The following is a 14,955-nucleotide window of genomic DNA, read 5'->3' as shown; positions in this document are numbered from 1 at the left end:
AGATTATAGTTTTATGATTCTAATCAATTTCATACAATTATATGGTTTCAGAGTGGAATTATTTAATCATTATCTTTCAACATATAAATTATTTTAGCAAACAGAAATTATAGATAAAACATATTGGCCATTGGACATAAACATTTCACAACAAGTTGGAAATCGCAAATTCAACAATGAGTGGTTTGGAAGGAATCATTGGCTAACTGCAAACGTTGCAAAGCAATCACTAGCCTGCTATTCAATGGAGCGCGTGTGTGGTCCAAGTCAGGGTTTAAGGGTATTTTTTCCAAGCTTAAAAGGATAAACATTCAACACCATGGGCCAGAAAATGTTGAATACATTGGCCATGCTGTCAATCCAGCATGACTTCATGATTCAACCTTGTTTTTTTCCTGAGTTCCCAATTGTCTTGAAAGCACCATAAATCCAGAGAATGCCAGACTTTGATGACAAAGTTTGATGACAACATTTTCCCACATGAAGGACCGCTGCGCCACCTTCCTGTTCAAGTGAGCACAGCACAACAAGGTGAGTCCAAAAATGTATTGTATGCTGCTACATAAATAATGTGATATGCCAGGGAGGTATGTATACTGTAGCTAAGAAAGTAATATTAAGTGTATGTTGTGTAGTAAGCTGTTAGTAGCTCATGTGCCTCACCCTAATCATTTGGTCCCTTTCCCCCTCATAACTTAGCCTACTGTTCTGACTTGGTGGTGCACATATAGCCTATAGCCTGTTTTGGAGAAATGTAATCATTGAATATTGTAAGAGCTTTCATCGTCTGCTTATATGCCCCCTTTATTTATCCTACGGTTCTGGCTTGGTGTACAGGGAGAATACTGTAAGAATGGCCCATGCTCTGAATTCTGTCGCTGTACATTTCATCCCTCCTAGCTCGCTCATTAATGTCTTAATCAAAATAACAGATTGCCTCTTATCCGCTCAACATCCCGTTTGCTATCATTTGTACATCTCAATTGTCAGTAGAAACCACATTTGTTTAAGAAAGTCAGCCATATCAGCTATGTTTTTTTTAAAGGCAGTAAATTAGGCTGAATGAACTGTTTCATTGCAAGACAAGGCTCCGCCGATAGCCAGGTGTAGCAATGGTAAAGATTCACTCCATGGTGTTGAAAAGAACGCTCTGCTGTTGGGACAGCTTTATGTAGGCCCTAACAGTTTGCGGGCAATGTTTGTCACCGTTATAGTGCAATTAATGTATTGTTTGGTGTTGTGTTGTGTAGTGGCTTTGCTGGCATGCATCTAAAAACAGTTTTGTTGAGTTTGCCCCACCAAGATTTACATGCTAAATTTGCCACTGCATGGCCTGCATACTCACCAGACATGTCACCCATTGAGCATGTTTGGATGTTCTGGATTGACGTGTACGACAGTGTGTTCCAGTTCCCGCCAATATCCAGCATCTTCGCGCAGCCATCATAGAAACGGGAAGTAGGGGTACTGCAGCATCTCACGAAAAATCTGAATTAAAAAAATATTTTTATATATTTTTAATATATTTATATATTTATATATATATACACAGTATATACAGCGGCAAGAAAAAGTATGTGAACACTTTGGAATTACCTGGATTTCTGCATAAATTGGTCATCAAATTTGATCTGACCTTCATCTAAGTCACAGCAATAGACAAACATAGTGTGCTTAAACACAAAGTATTGTATTTTTCTTGTCTATAGTGAATACATCATTTAAACATTCATAGTATAGGTTGGAAAAAGTATGTGAACCCCTAGGCTAATGATTTCTCCAAAAGCTAATTGGAGTTAGGAGTCAGCTAACCTGTCCAATCAATGAGACGAGATTGGAGATGTTGGTTAGAGCCTATAAAAAACACTCACAAATGTTGAGTTTGTATTCACAAGAAGCATTGCCTGATGTGAACCATGCCTCGAACAAAAAAGATCTCAGAATACCTAAGATTAAGAATTGTTGACTTGCATAAAGCTGGAAATGTTTACAAAAGTATCTCTAAAAGCCTTGACGTTCGTCAGTCCACGGAAAGACAAATTGTCTATAAATGGAAAAAGTTCAGTACTGTTGCTACTCTCCCTAGGAGTGGCCGTCCTGCAAAGATGACTGCAAGAGCACAGCGCAGAATGCTCAATGAGGTTAAGAAGAATCCTAGAGTGTCAGCTAAAGACTTACAGAAATCTCTGGAAGATGCTAACAACTCTGTTGACGAGTCTACAATATGTAAAACACTAAACAAGAATGGTGTTCATGGAGGACACCACGAAAGAAGCAACTGCTGTCCAAAGAAAACATTGCTGCACATCTGAAGTTTGCAAAAGTGCACCTGGATGTTCCACAGCACTACTGGGAAAATATTCTCTGGACAGATGAAACTACAGTTTAGTTGTTTGGAAGAAACTAGAGGTCGACCGATTATGATTTTTCAACGCCGATACCGATACCGATTATTGGAGGACCAAAAAAAGCCGATACCGATTAATCGGACGATTTTTTACATTTATTTGTAATAATGACAATTACAACAATACTGAATTAACACTTATTTTAACTTAATATAATACATCAATAAAATCTATTTAGCCTCAAATAAATAATGAAACATGTTCAATTTGGTTTAAATAATGCAAAAACAAAGTGTTGGAGATGAAAGTAAAAGTGCAATATGTGCCATGTAAGAAAGCTAACGTTTAAGTTCCTTGCTCAGAACATGAGAACATATGAAAGCTGGTGGTTCCTTTTAACATGAGTCTTCAATATTCCCAGGTAAGAAGTTTTAGGTTGTAGTTATTATGGGAATTATAGGACTATTTCTCTCTATACGATTTGTATTTCATATACCTTTGACTATTGGATGTTCTTATAGGCACTTTAGTATTGCCAGTGTAACAGTATAGCTTCCATCCCTCTCCTCGCCGCTACCTGGGCTCGAACCAGGAACGCATCGACAACACCCACCCTCGAAGCAGCGTTACCCATGCAGAGCAAGGGGAACAACTACTCCAAGTCTCAGAGCGAGTGACGTTTGAAACGCTATTAGCGCACACCCCGCTAACTAGCTAGCAATTTCACATCGGTTACACCAGCCTAATCTCGGGAGTTGATAGGCTTGAATTCCTAAACAGCAGAGCTGCTGGCAAAATGCACGTTTGAATGAATGCTTACGAGCCTGCTGGTGCCCACCATCGCTCAGTCAGGCTGCTCTATCAAATCATAGACTTAATTATAACATAATAACACACAGAAATACGAGCCTTTAATATGGTCATTAATATGGTCGAATCCGGAAACTATCATCTCGAAAACAAAACATTTATTCTTTCAGTGAAATACGGAACCGTTCCGTATTTTATCTAACGGGTGGCATCCATCAGTCTAAATATTCCTGTTGCATTGCACAACCTTCAATGTTATGTCATAATTACGTAAAAGTCTGGCAAATTAGTTCGCAATGAGCCAGGCGGCCCAAACTGTTGCATATACCCTGACTCTGCGTGCAATGAACGCAAGAGAAGTGACACAATTTCACCTGGTTAATATTGCCTGCTAACCTGGATTTCTTTTAGCTAAATATGCAGGTTTAAAAATATATACTTCTGTGTATTGATTTTAAGAAAGGCATTGATGTTTATGGTTAGGTACACGTTGGAGCAACGACAGTCCTTTTTCGCGAATGCCACCGCATCGATTATATGCAACGCAGGACACGCTAGATAAACTAGTAATATCATCAACCATGTGTAGTTATAACTAGTGATTATGATTGATTGATTGTTTTTTATAAGATAAGTTTAATGCTAGCTAGCAACTTACCTTGGCTTCTTACTGCATTCCCTTAACAGACGGGCTCCTCGTGAGGCAGGTGGTTAGAGCGTTGGACTAGTTAACCGTAAGGTTGCAAGATTGAATCCCTGAGCTGACAAGTTAAAAATCTGTCGTTCTGCCCCTGAACAAGGCAGTTAACCCACCGTTCCTAGGCCGTCATTAATTAGGGCCGATTTCAAGTTTTCATAACAATCGGAAATCGGTAATTTTGGACACCGATAAAAAAATATATATAATGTTTAACTAGGCAAGTCAGTTAAGAACACATTCTTATTTTCAATCGGCCACTCCGATTAATCGGTCGACCTCTAGAAGGAACACTCAACACTATGTGTGGAGAAAAAAGGCACAGCACACCAACATCAAAACCTCATGGTGGAGGGAGCATCGTGGTTTGGGGCTGCTTTGCTGCCTCAAGGCCTGGACAGCTTGATATCATCAACGGAAAAATGAATTCCCAAGTTTATCAAGACATTTTGCAGGAGAATGTAAGGCTATCTGTCCGCCAATTGAAGCAACAGGACAACAACCTGCACCGGGGCCTCCCACTCCTCTTTCTATTCTGGTTACAGCCAGTTTGCGCTGTTCTGTGAAGGGAGCAGTACACTGCGTTGTATGAGATCTCAGTTTCTTGGCAATTTCTTGCATGGAATAGCCTTCATTTCTCAGAACAAGAATAGACTGACGAGTTTCAGAAGAAAGCTCTTTGTTTCTGGCCATTTTGAGCCTGTAATCGAACACACAAATGCTGATGATCTAGATACTCACCTAGTCTAAAGAAGGCCAGTTTTATTGCTTCTTTATTAATCAGAACAACAGTTTTCAGCTGTGCTAACATAATTTCAAAGGGTTTTCTAATGACCAATTAGCCTTTTAAAATGATAAACTAGTTTAGCTAACACAACGTTCAATTGGAACACAGGTGTGATGGTTGCTGATAATGGGCCTATGTACACCTATGTAGATATTCCATAAAAAATCTGCAATTTCCAGCTACAATAGTCATTTACAACATTAACAATGTCTACACTGTATTTCTGATCAATTTGATGTTATTTTAATGGACAATTTCTTTTGCTTTTCTTTCAAAAACAAGGACATTTCTAAGTGACCCCAAACTTTTGAACGGCAGTGTAGCTTACATTGCCCATGAAAGGAAGTTGGGCTAGCGAGCAAGTATTTTAGCCAGGTAGCCTAGGATAACAAAATATAAAACCTGTACTGTATGACAGAGTTAAAGACTGTTTCGTCAACATGAAAGAGAGGAAGATGGTATTGGCGTTTCCCTACAAGTAGGGTGAGTCAACATGCTTTTTCTATTTGCAAGAACGCACACACACACACACACACACACACAGAAATCAGAACCATGGACAACCACATCATATTTAAATTACGTTGATTGGACTGAATTGTTTAGTTGTCACTGTATTAGACTAAGAAAGCATATGTGATTTGATGATGTTGAAATGTTGAAGTCGAAATAGTGCTGGAATGGTGGCTCCTGTTTTCTTTGTGACTTCCGGTAACTCTCCATGGTTCTGAATCAATAGTTGTTTAGTAGTCTGAAAATGTCAGAAACATTAACTTGCTTGACCATGCTGTAGGTCATGTAACTGTTTGTTACATGCAATAATATGCTTTGTGGACTTCACCCGACAGAGGTTGCTCTCCGGTTTTGTGATGAAACAAAGGTGTTGTTGAATTTATTCTGCCACTGTCTTCTTATTGTCTCGGCCTCATGTGAAATACATAAATTAGGGCGTAATGAATTTATTTCAATTGACTGATTTCCTTATATGAACTGTAAAATCTTTGAAATTGTTGCATGTTGCGTTTATATTTTTGTTCAGTGTATATTAGATGACATTGGCAGGGAATGTGGCATATTATCTTCATACGAACAGTCTGTGCATATTATACATGTAATAGGGTTATCATCAACCATGTTTTAAACATGTTGAACTAGGCCTACTTGAAATCATTTTAGAATTCTTTTTTTTAAAGAAAGAACAAATCTTTTTCAACTTATTATTTTTTTCTACCATGTTATTGACTTGTTTATTGTTTACTCCATGTGTAACTCTGTGTTGTTGTCTGTTCACACTGATATGCTTTATCTTGGCCAGGTCGCAGTTGCAAATGAGAACTTGTTCTCAACTAGCCTACCTGGTTAAATAAAGGTGAAATAAAAAAATAAAAAAATCATTGTGCTCTCCATTTGCTGGCTACATGTGTATTATGCTTAGGTCCACTATTTCTAATCAGCTAATACACTTTTTTTGTTTTCAACTACAGGAAATAGTGAATACTGTGTCCGTGTGTGTAATGTGTACACACATAGTGCCACTCCTGTCACTTTAATTCTGTCACTTTAATCACTTTAATGTCACTCTTATGCTGACCCTTGATGCCCTTATCCTGTCATTTGTTACAGTAATGTCAAATGCACAGTATGCATAAACAACAGTTATTATTATCTTTGACAGAGTACAGTATGTGAACTGGATGTCAATGACACAGAGGAGTCTTTATGTTGAGGATATCCAGGTGCTTCTCAGAACATTGCCCCTCTGTTGGCTATTTTGTTCTATCAGCAGTATACTACGTATAAAAAGGAGCACTCTGTTCTGTCCCCAGCTTTCTGTCAATGTTAAGTGCAGCAACGTGGCAAAAGTTCCTTCCTGTCCCATACGCAACCCAAAGATCAGGGTAATTTAGACGGTTATTTTGAGACAACCACATCTGTGTTGACAATCCTGATCAGCACACTTGAACTACTCCTGTTTCATTGCATCCTCAACATGTACTGTAGCATGACCTGTGTATCCACTTACATTTTAGTCATTTAGCAGACACTGTTATCCAGAGCGACTTACAGGAGCAATTAGGGTTAAGTGTCTTGATCAAGGGGCACATCAGCAGATTTTTGACCTAGTTTGCTCAGGGATTCGAAACCAGCAACCTTTTGGTTACTGGCCAAGATAATTTGTTCTCCTCTTACCTCTGAGGATTATTTTTGTCCAGTGCCAGTGCAAAAAAATATTTTTCATTCTGATTTATCAGGGGGTGCTACAGAATGCTCAGCACCCCTACATCCTGTGACTAAGCAGACCCCAAAATATTATGACAAAATGGTTTTCATCATGACTCATTGGCATGCTCCACTGGATATGTTTTGAAATTGACAAGCGTTAGGAAGGTGTTCTTAATGTCATATCATATTATCTATCATTGTAATCAGCTCAGTTCATATTGGAACTAGACATGATTTAATTTTAAATGTTTTAATTTAGCACACTGACCATGTGACTCTGAGGGGGCACAAAGAAGGGGGGGTGGCTGGGGGGTGGTCTGGAGCGCGACTAGGCCTCCCCATGTGGAAGTTGGAGAATTCTGAAAAAAACTACAACTGAAATTGCCTTTTCTAGAGCCATAATCATTATGCTTAATTCCATGTAAAAAATGATTTACATTTTTCGACATATCTGTCTGTATCCTCCTGACTGGAGGTTCATTTTGAAAAGAAACAAAATATACTTATCTGCATCTCTGCCAAAATCTGGGTAAAAGATTGAAAAGAATGTGAGTCTTATTCAGTACATTTAGTAATTGCTTGCTTTTCTAAAGTCTACCAAACTTGTCAGCAGGCATGCCAGCTAAGATAGTTGGACAAGCTAGCTACTCTAACTTGATTGATAGCCGGAAATGGCATCTTGGTAGCTAGTTATGAGGTTGGGAGATTGAGAACCTATCTGGGCTAGCTAAAGACAACTTCATAAAATTGCTAAGTGGCTAGTAGTATTAATATATATATATATATATATATATATACAGTGGGGAGAACAAGTATTTGATACACTGCCGATTTTGCAGGGTTTCCTACTTACAAAGCATGTAGAGGTCTGTAATTTTTATCATAGGTACACTTCAACTGTGAGAGACGGAATCTAAAACAAAAATCCAGAAAATCACATTGTATGATTTTTAAGTAATTAATTAGCATTTTATTGCATGACATAAGTATTCGATACATCAGAAAAGCAGAACTTAATATTTGGTACAGAAACCTTTGTTTGCAATTACAGAGATCATACGTTTCCTGTAGTTCTTGACCAGGTTTGCACACACTGCAGCAGGGATTTTGGCCCACTCCTCCATACAGACCTTCTCCAGATCCTTCAGGTTTCGGGGCTGTCGCTGGGCAATACGGACTTTCAGCTCCCTCCAAAGATTTTCTATTGGGTTCAGGTCTGGAGACTGGCTAGGCCACTCCAGGACCTTGAGATGCTTCTTACGGAGCCACTCCTTAGTTGCCCTGGCTGTGTGTTTCGGGTCGTTGTCATGCTGGAAGATCCAGCCACGACCCATCTTCAACGCTTTTACTGAGGGAAGTAGGTTGTTGGCCAAGATCTCGCGATACATAGCCCCATCCATCCTCCCCTCAATACGGTGCAGTCGTCCTGTCCCCTTTGCAGAAAAGCATCCCCAAAGAATGATGTTTCCACCTCCATGCTTCACAGTTGGGATGGTGTTCTTAGGGTTGTACTCATCCTTCTTCTTCCTCCAAACACGGCGAGTGGAGTTTAGACCAAAAAGCTCAATTTTTGTCTCATCAGACCACATGACCTTCTCCCATTCCTCTGGATCATCCAGATGGTCATTGGCAAACTTCAGACGGGCCTGGACATGCGCTGGCTTGAGCAGGGGGACCTTGCGTGCGCTGCAGGATTTTAATCCATGACGGCGTAGTGTGTTACTAATGGTTTTCTTTGAGACTGTGGTCCCAACTCTCTTCAGGTCATTGACCAGGTCCTGCCGTGTAGTTCTGGGCTGATCCCTCACCTTCCTCATGATCATTGATGCCCCACGAGGTGAGATCTTGCATGGAGCCCCAGACCGAGGGTGATTGACCGTCATCTTGAACTTCTTCCATTTTCTAATAATTGCGCCAACAGTTGTTGCCTTCTCACCAAGCTGCTTGCCTATTGTCCTGTAGCCCATCCCAGCCTTGTGCAGGTCTACAATTTTATCCCTGATGTCCTTACACAGCTCTCTGGTCTTGGCCATTGTGGAGAGGTTGGAGTCTGTTTGATTGAGTGTGTGGACAGGTGTCTTTTATACAGGTAACGAGTTCAAACAGGTGCAGTTAATACAGGTAATGAGTGGAGAACAGGAGGGCTTCTTAAAGAAAAACTAACAGGTCTGTGAGAGCCGGAATTCTTACTGGTTGGTAGGTGATCAAATACTTATGTCATGCAATAAAATGCAAATGAATTACTTAAAAATCACACAATGTGTTTTTCTGGATTTTTGTTTTAGATTCCGTCTCTCACAGTTGAAGTGTACCTATGATAAAAATTACAGACCTCTACATGCTTTGTAAGTAGGAAAACCTGCAAAATCGGCAGTGTATCAAATACTTGTTCTCCCCACTGTATATATATATATAATTATATATATATTTTTTTAAACAAGACAAATCTGAGGGGGCATGACGCCTCTCCAAACTGGCTGCCAGGGGCTAATGGACAAAATCTGCTATGGCACGATAGCCAGAAATAATTGTTTAGGCATGTCTTAGCTGTGTGTGAAATTTGGTGCCTCTCACAAAAGCCACAATAACAATATGTGGAAATTGGGGAGTCATACTTGAACCATTCTGCCTCTTTCTCCCTCTTTTCTTTGGAGAACTTGTCACACCCTGATCTGTTTCACCTGTCCTTGTTCTTGTCTCCATCCCCCTCCAGGTGTCTCCTATCTTCCCCACTTATCCTCTGGGTATTTATACCTGTGTTTTCTGTCTGTGCCAGTTCGTCTTGTTTGCCAAGTCAACCAGCGTTTTTCTCTCAGCTCCTGTTTTTCCCAATCTCTCTTTTCTCGTTCTCCTGGTTATGACCCTTGCCTGTCCTGACTCTGAGCCCGCCTGCCTGACCACTCTGCCTGCCCCTCACCTCGAGCCCTGTACCGTTTTGGACTCTGCCCTGGCTATGAATGCTTGCCTGTCCCCGACCTGCCTTTTGTCTATCCCTTGGATTATAATAAATACCAGAGCTCAAACCATCTGCCTTCTGTGTCTGCATCTGGGTCTCGCCTTGTGTCGTGATAGTACGAACTGGCCCTGACTGATCCAGCAGACTTGGACCAGCTCCGTCACACTGTCTCCCAGCAGGGAGCTACCATTAAGAGACAGGAGAAGCTACTTTAGAACCTGATGGAGGGGTTCTGATATCTGACGGAACGCCACGACCTGGGGTTCATGGCGTTGATGGAGCAATTCCGTGAATTAGCTCGCAAGCAGCACGCCACATCCGGCTCCCCGAGAACCCCGCTTACCTCCTCCGGAGCGACATGCTGGCGATCCTGGAACCTGCCGGGAATTTCTTTCCCAGTGCTCCCTCATTTTTGAGCTACAGCCATCTTTGTTCCCTTCGGATCGATCAAAGATAGCGTATCTAATTACGCTAATGTCCGGAAGGGCGCTCTCCTGGGCGACGGCCGTTTGGGAGCAACAATCCGCCGTTTGCCATAACCTGGAAGATTTCATGGCGGAGGTGAGGAAGGTTCGATTCTCTGGTGCCCGGGAGAGAGGCGGCCCGAAAACTACTGAAGGGACATCAGAACTCCGGTACTGTGGCAGAATACGCAGTAGAGTTTCGCACATTGGCCGCCGAGAGTGCGTGGAATCCGGAGGCTCTATTCGATTCCTTCCTTCACGGGCTGTCGGAGGAAGTAAAAGACGAGCTCACAGCGCGGGAGTTACCATTGGACCTCGATTCCCTCAACGCCCTCACGGTTAGGATTGATGGGCGTCTACGAGAACACCGGAGTGAGAGGAGGTTGGGTCTCAGGAACATTTGTTCATCCGCTGCTGCCTGCTCACCTCCGAAGGAATCCGGAAGTCCCCGAATTTAACAGAGCAGACCCCTGTTAGCATGCTTTAAATAGCTAACCTAAATCAGTGCCCAATAACTTCTTTCTAGATTTCTGCAAAATTGTGTAAATTTGTCATTTGGGTGAACTTGAACTACACCTCAAGATTTAAGGCTGAACATTTTACAGAGTGATCGTGAGATTCAATGAAACAAACATCCCTCAATTGAACTAAATAGTTGAATTAATCCCCATTTAATAGTATACAGTGCATTCGGAAAGTATTCAGACCACTTTACATTTTCCACATTTTGTTATGTTACAGCCTTATTCTAAAATTGATTAAATCTACAAACAATAACCAATAATGACAAAGCAAAAATTGGTTTTTAGAAATATTTGCAAATGTATAAAAAATAAAACCAGAAATATAACATTTACATAACTATTCAGACCTTTTACTCAGTACTTAGTTGAAGCAACTTTGGCAGTGATTACAGCCTTGTGTCTTCATGGGTATGACGCTACAAGCTTGGCACACCTGTATTTGGGGAGTTTCTCCCATTCTTCTCTGAAGATCCTCTCAATCTCTGTCAGGTTGGATGGGGAGTGTCGCTGCACAGCTATTTTCAGGTCTCTCCAGAGAAGTTTGATTGGGTTCAAGTTCGGGCTCTGGCTGGGCCACTCAAGGACATTCAGAGACTTGTCCCAAAGCCACTATTGCGTCGTTGTTGTGTTAGAAGGTGAACCTTCGCCACAGTCTGAGGTCCTGAGCGCTCTGGAGCAGGTTTTCATCAATGATCTCTCTGTACTTTGCTCCGTTCATCTTTCCCTCGATCCTGACTAGTCTGCCAGTCCCTGCCGCTGAAAAACATCCCCACAGCATGATGCTGCCACCACCAGGCTTCAGCGTAGGGATGGTGCCAGGTTTCCTCCAGATGTGATGCTTGGCCTTCAGGCCAAAGAGTTCAATCTTAGTTTCATCAGACCAGAGAATCTTGTTTCTTCTCCCTCGATTGCTCAGTTTGGCCAGGCAGCCAGCTCAAGGAAGAGTCTTGGTGGTTCCAAACTGCTTCCATTTAAGAATGATGGAGGCCACTGTGTTCTTTGGGACCTTCAATGCTGCAGAAATGTTATGGTACCCTACCCCAGATCTGTACCTCGACACAATCCTGTCTCTGAGCTCTACGGACAATAGCTTCAACCTTTTGCTCTGACATGCACTGTCAACTGTTGGACCTTATATAGAAAGGTACTGTATGTGTCTTTCCAAAACATGTCCAATCAATTGAATTTACCACAGGTGGACTCCAATCAAGTTGTAGAAACATCTCAAGGATGATCAATGGAAACAGGATGCACCTGAGCTCAATTTCGAGTCTCATAGCAAAGGGTCTGAACACTTATGTAAATAAGGCATTTCTGTTTTCACTTTGTCGTTATGGGGTATTGTGTGTAGATTGATGAGGATTTTATTTATTTAATCCATTTTAGAATAAGGCTGTAACATAACAAAATGTGGAAAAAGTCAAGGGGTCTGAATACTTTCCTGAATGCACTGTAATTACAAAGTTCACCATCCTTTAATTGCCCCAGTGTTATCCCAGTATCACTAACACCAGCTACATCTGCAAGCCCCATTCCACACCATCACAGACTATGCATACACAGCATCTCATCAACAAAATATGATAGGATAGAGGTCTTTGTATGTCCAGTCTGTAGAAGATCCCATTCTCATGTTAATTAGCTGAATAGAGCCAGTTCATACAGGAAGTCCTGGTAACCTTTTCATATGGCGTCTTGCTTCAGGCAAAACACTGGGCTAGAAATATGCACAAACATACTTATCAAGTAATTAATCTAGGGTCATGTGCTATATTTCACATCCTGCAGTAATATGACCTGAATTGTTGGCATCCTGTAAGGGTTTCTATTCTAATGATGAATTGTGTTTGAAAGCAAGGATCAATTCATCCAAATACAGTAGGTGCATGAAAGAAAGCACCTCATTTGAATGGGATTTTAAATATCCTATTGTGCAGCTTAGTATAGTCGTCTTATCATTATCATAACCTGAATCAGTAACTACTTACTGTATAATTGTATGTTGATGATATAATGACTGTTGTTATACAAATTGTGTAATTGAAAAGGAGAACACCCAGAGACGGGGTAGGCGTATGTGTTGAAGCAGAGAGACAAAGGTCTTTATAATTCTATAAATAGCATTGGCTAGTTATCATTCTGCACTCTTTGCGCCATTCCAACACCCCACCAAATCCCCTCTTCCACACCCACCTCCCCTCCTTTAGTTTTTGGGGCTATGAAGCTCTCACTCAAGTCATTTTTGCAATTTCTGTTTCCTTTCTTTTCTTCCATAAATCATTAAACCCAAATAATATACTACTTTATCCTCTCTTCAACAGTTAAAACGGTTCTTTACTCTTTTGTTTTTCTGTGCAATTTGGTTATTTTTGTAACGAGATGCCAACAACCATTACTGTATAGTATACTTGGAAGCTGATAGACAGCCAAACAGATGAATGAGCAAAAATCTGCCTTTATTCCATTGAGGCGGAAATATAGTTCCTAAAGAATATTCGTCCAACTGAGTCACTCCTGGAAAGAAAGAGAGCGAGGGGGCAAGTTTAGAACATGGGGTAGTGGAGAAACACAGTACACAAAACTATTGGAGAACAAATAATTATTGTGAGTAGAAGTAAAAGTGAATGGTTCATTAAGATATAAATCATGATATTCTACAGCAACTACAGCAACTAATAGCAACTAAAAACCTGTATGCCACAAGCTGCTGCTCCCTATAGGGTGACATGTCCAAGAACACACATATCTCCCTATAGGGTGACATGTCCGAGAACACACATATCTCCCTATAGGGTGACATGTCCAAGAACACACATATCTCCCTATAGTGTGACATGTCCAAGAGCACACATATCTCCCTATAGGGTGACACGTCCAAGAACACACATATCTCCCTATAGGGTGACATGTCCAAGAACACACATATCTCCCTATAGGGTGACACGTCCAAGAACACACATATCTCCCTATAGGGTGACATGTCCAAGAACACACATATCTCCCTATAGTGTGACATGTCCAAGAACACACATATCTCCCTATAGTGTGACATGTCCAAGAACACACATATCTCCCTATAGGGTGACATGTCCAAGAACACACATATCTCCCTATAGTGTGACATGTCCGAGAACACACATATCTCCCTATAGTGTGACATGTCCAAGAGCACACATATCTCCCTATAGGGTGACATGTCCAAGAACACACATATCTCCCTATAGGGTGACACGTCCAAGAACACACATATCTCCCTATAGGGTGACACGTCCAAGAGCACACATATCTCCCTATAGGGTGACATGTCCAAGAGCACACATATCTCCCTATAGGGTGACACGTCCAAGAACACACATATCTCCCTATAGTGTGACATGTCCGAGAACACACATATCTCCCTATAGTGTGACATGTCCAAGAACACACATATCTCCCTATAGTGTGACATGTCCAAGAACACACATATCTCCCTATAGTGTGACATGTCCAAGAACACACATATCTCCCTATAGTGTGACATGTCCGAGAACACACATATCTCCCTATAGGGTGACATGTCCAAGAACACACATATCTCGCTATAGGGTGACACGTCCAAGAACACACATATCTCGCTATAGGGTGACACGTCCAAGAACACACATATCTCGCTATAGGGTGACACGTCCAAGAACACACATATCTCGCTATAGGGTGACACGTCCAAGAACACACATATCTCGCTATAGGGTGACACGTCCAAGAACACACATATCTCGCTATAGGGTGACATGTCCAAGAACACACATATCTCGCTATAGGGTGACACGTCCAAGAACACACATATCTCCCTATAGGGTGACACGTCCAAGAACACACATATCTCCCTATAGGGTGACACGTCCAAGAACACACATATCTCGCTATAGGGTGACACGTCCAAGAACACACATATCTCGCTATAGGGTGACATGTCCAAGAACACACATATCTCGCTATAGGGTGACACGTCCAAGAACACACATATCTCCCTTTTTATGTTTTATTTTGCATGTAAACTCTGAGAAAGAGATGTCCACCAAGTATGAAATAGGAGACTGTGCAGAAAGAGAGAGCGAGAAAGAGAGAGAGAGACCCTTGAGACGTAATTTAACCATTTCATTGGTG

This window comes from Salvelinus alpinus, chromosome 1 (assembly GCF_045679555.1).
Source record: "Salvelinus alpinus chromosome 1, SLU_Salpinus.1, whole genome shotgun sequence".
NCBI lineage: Eukaryota > Metazoa > Chordata > Actinopteri > Salmoniformes > Salmonidae > Salvelinus > Salvelinus alpinus.
The sequence above is the reverse complement of the archived record's forward strand: the minus strand, read 5'-3'. Positions refer to the sequence as shown.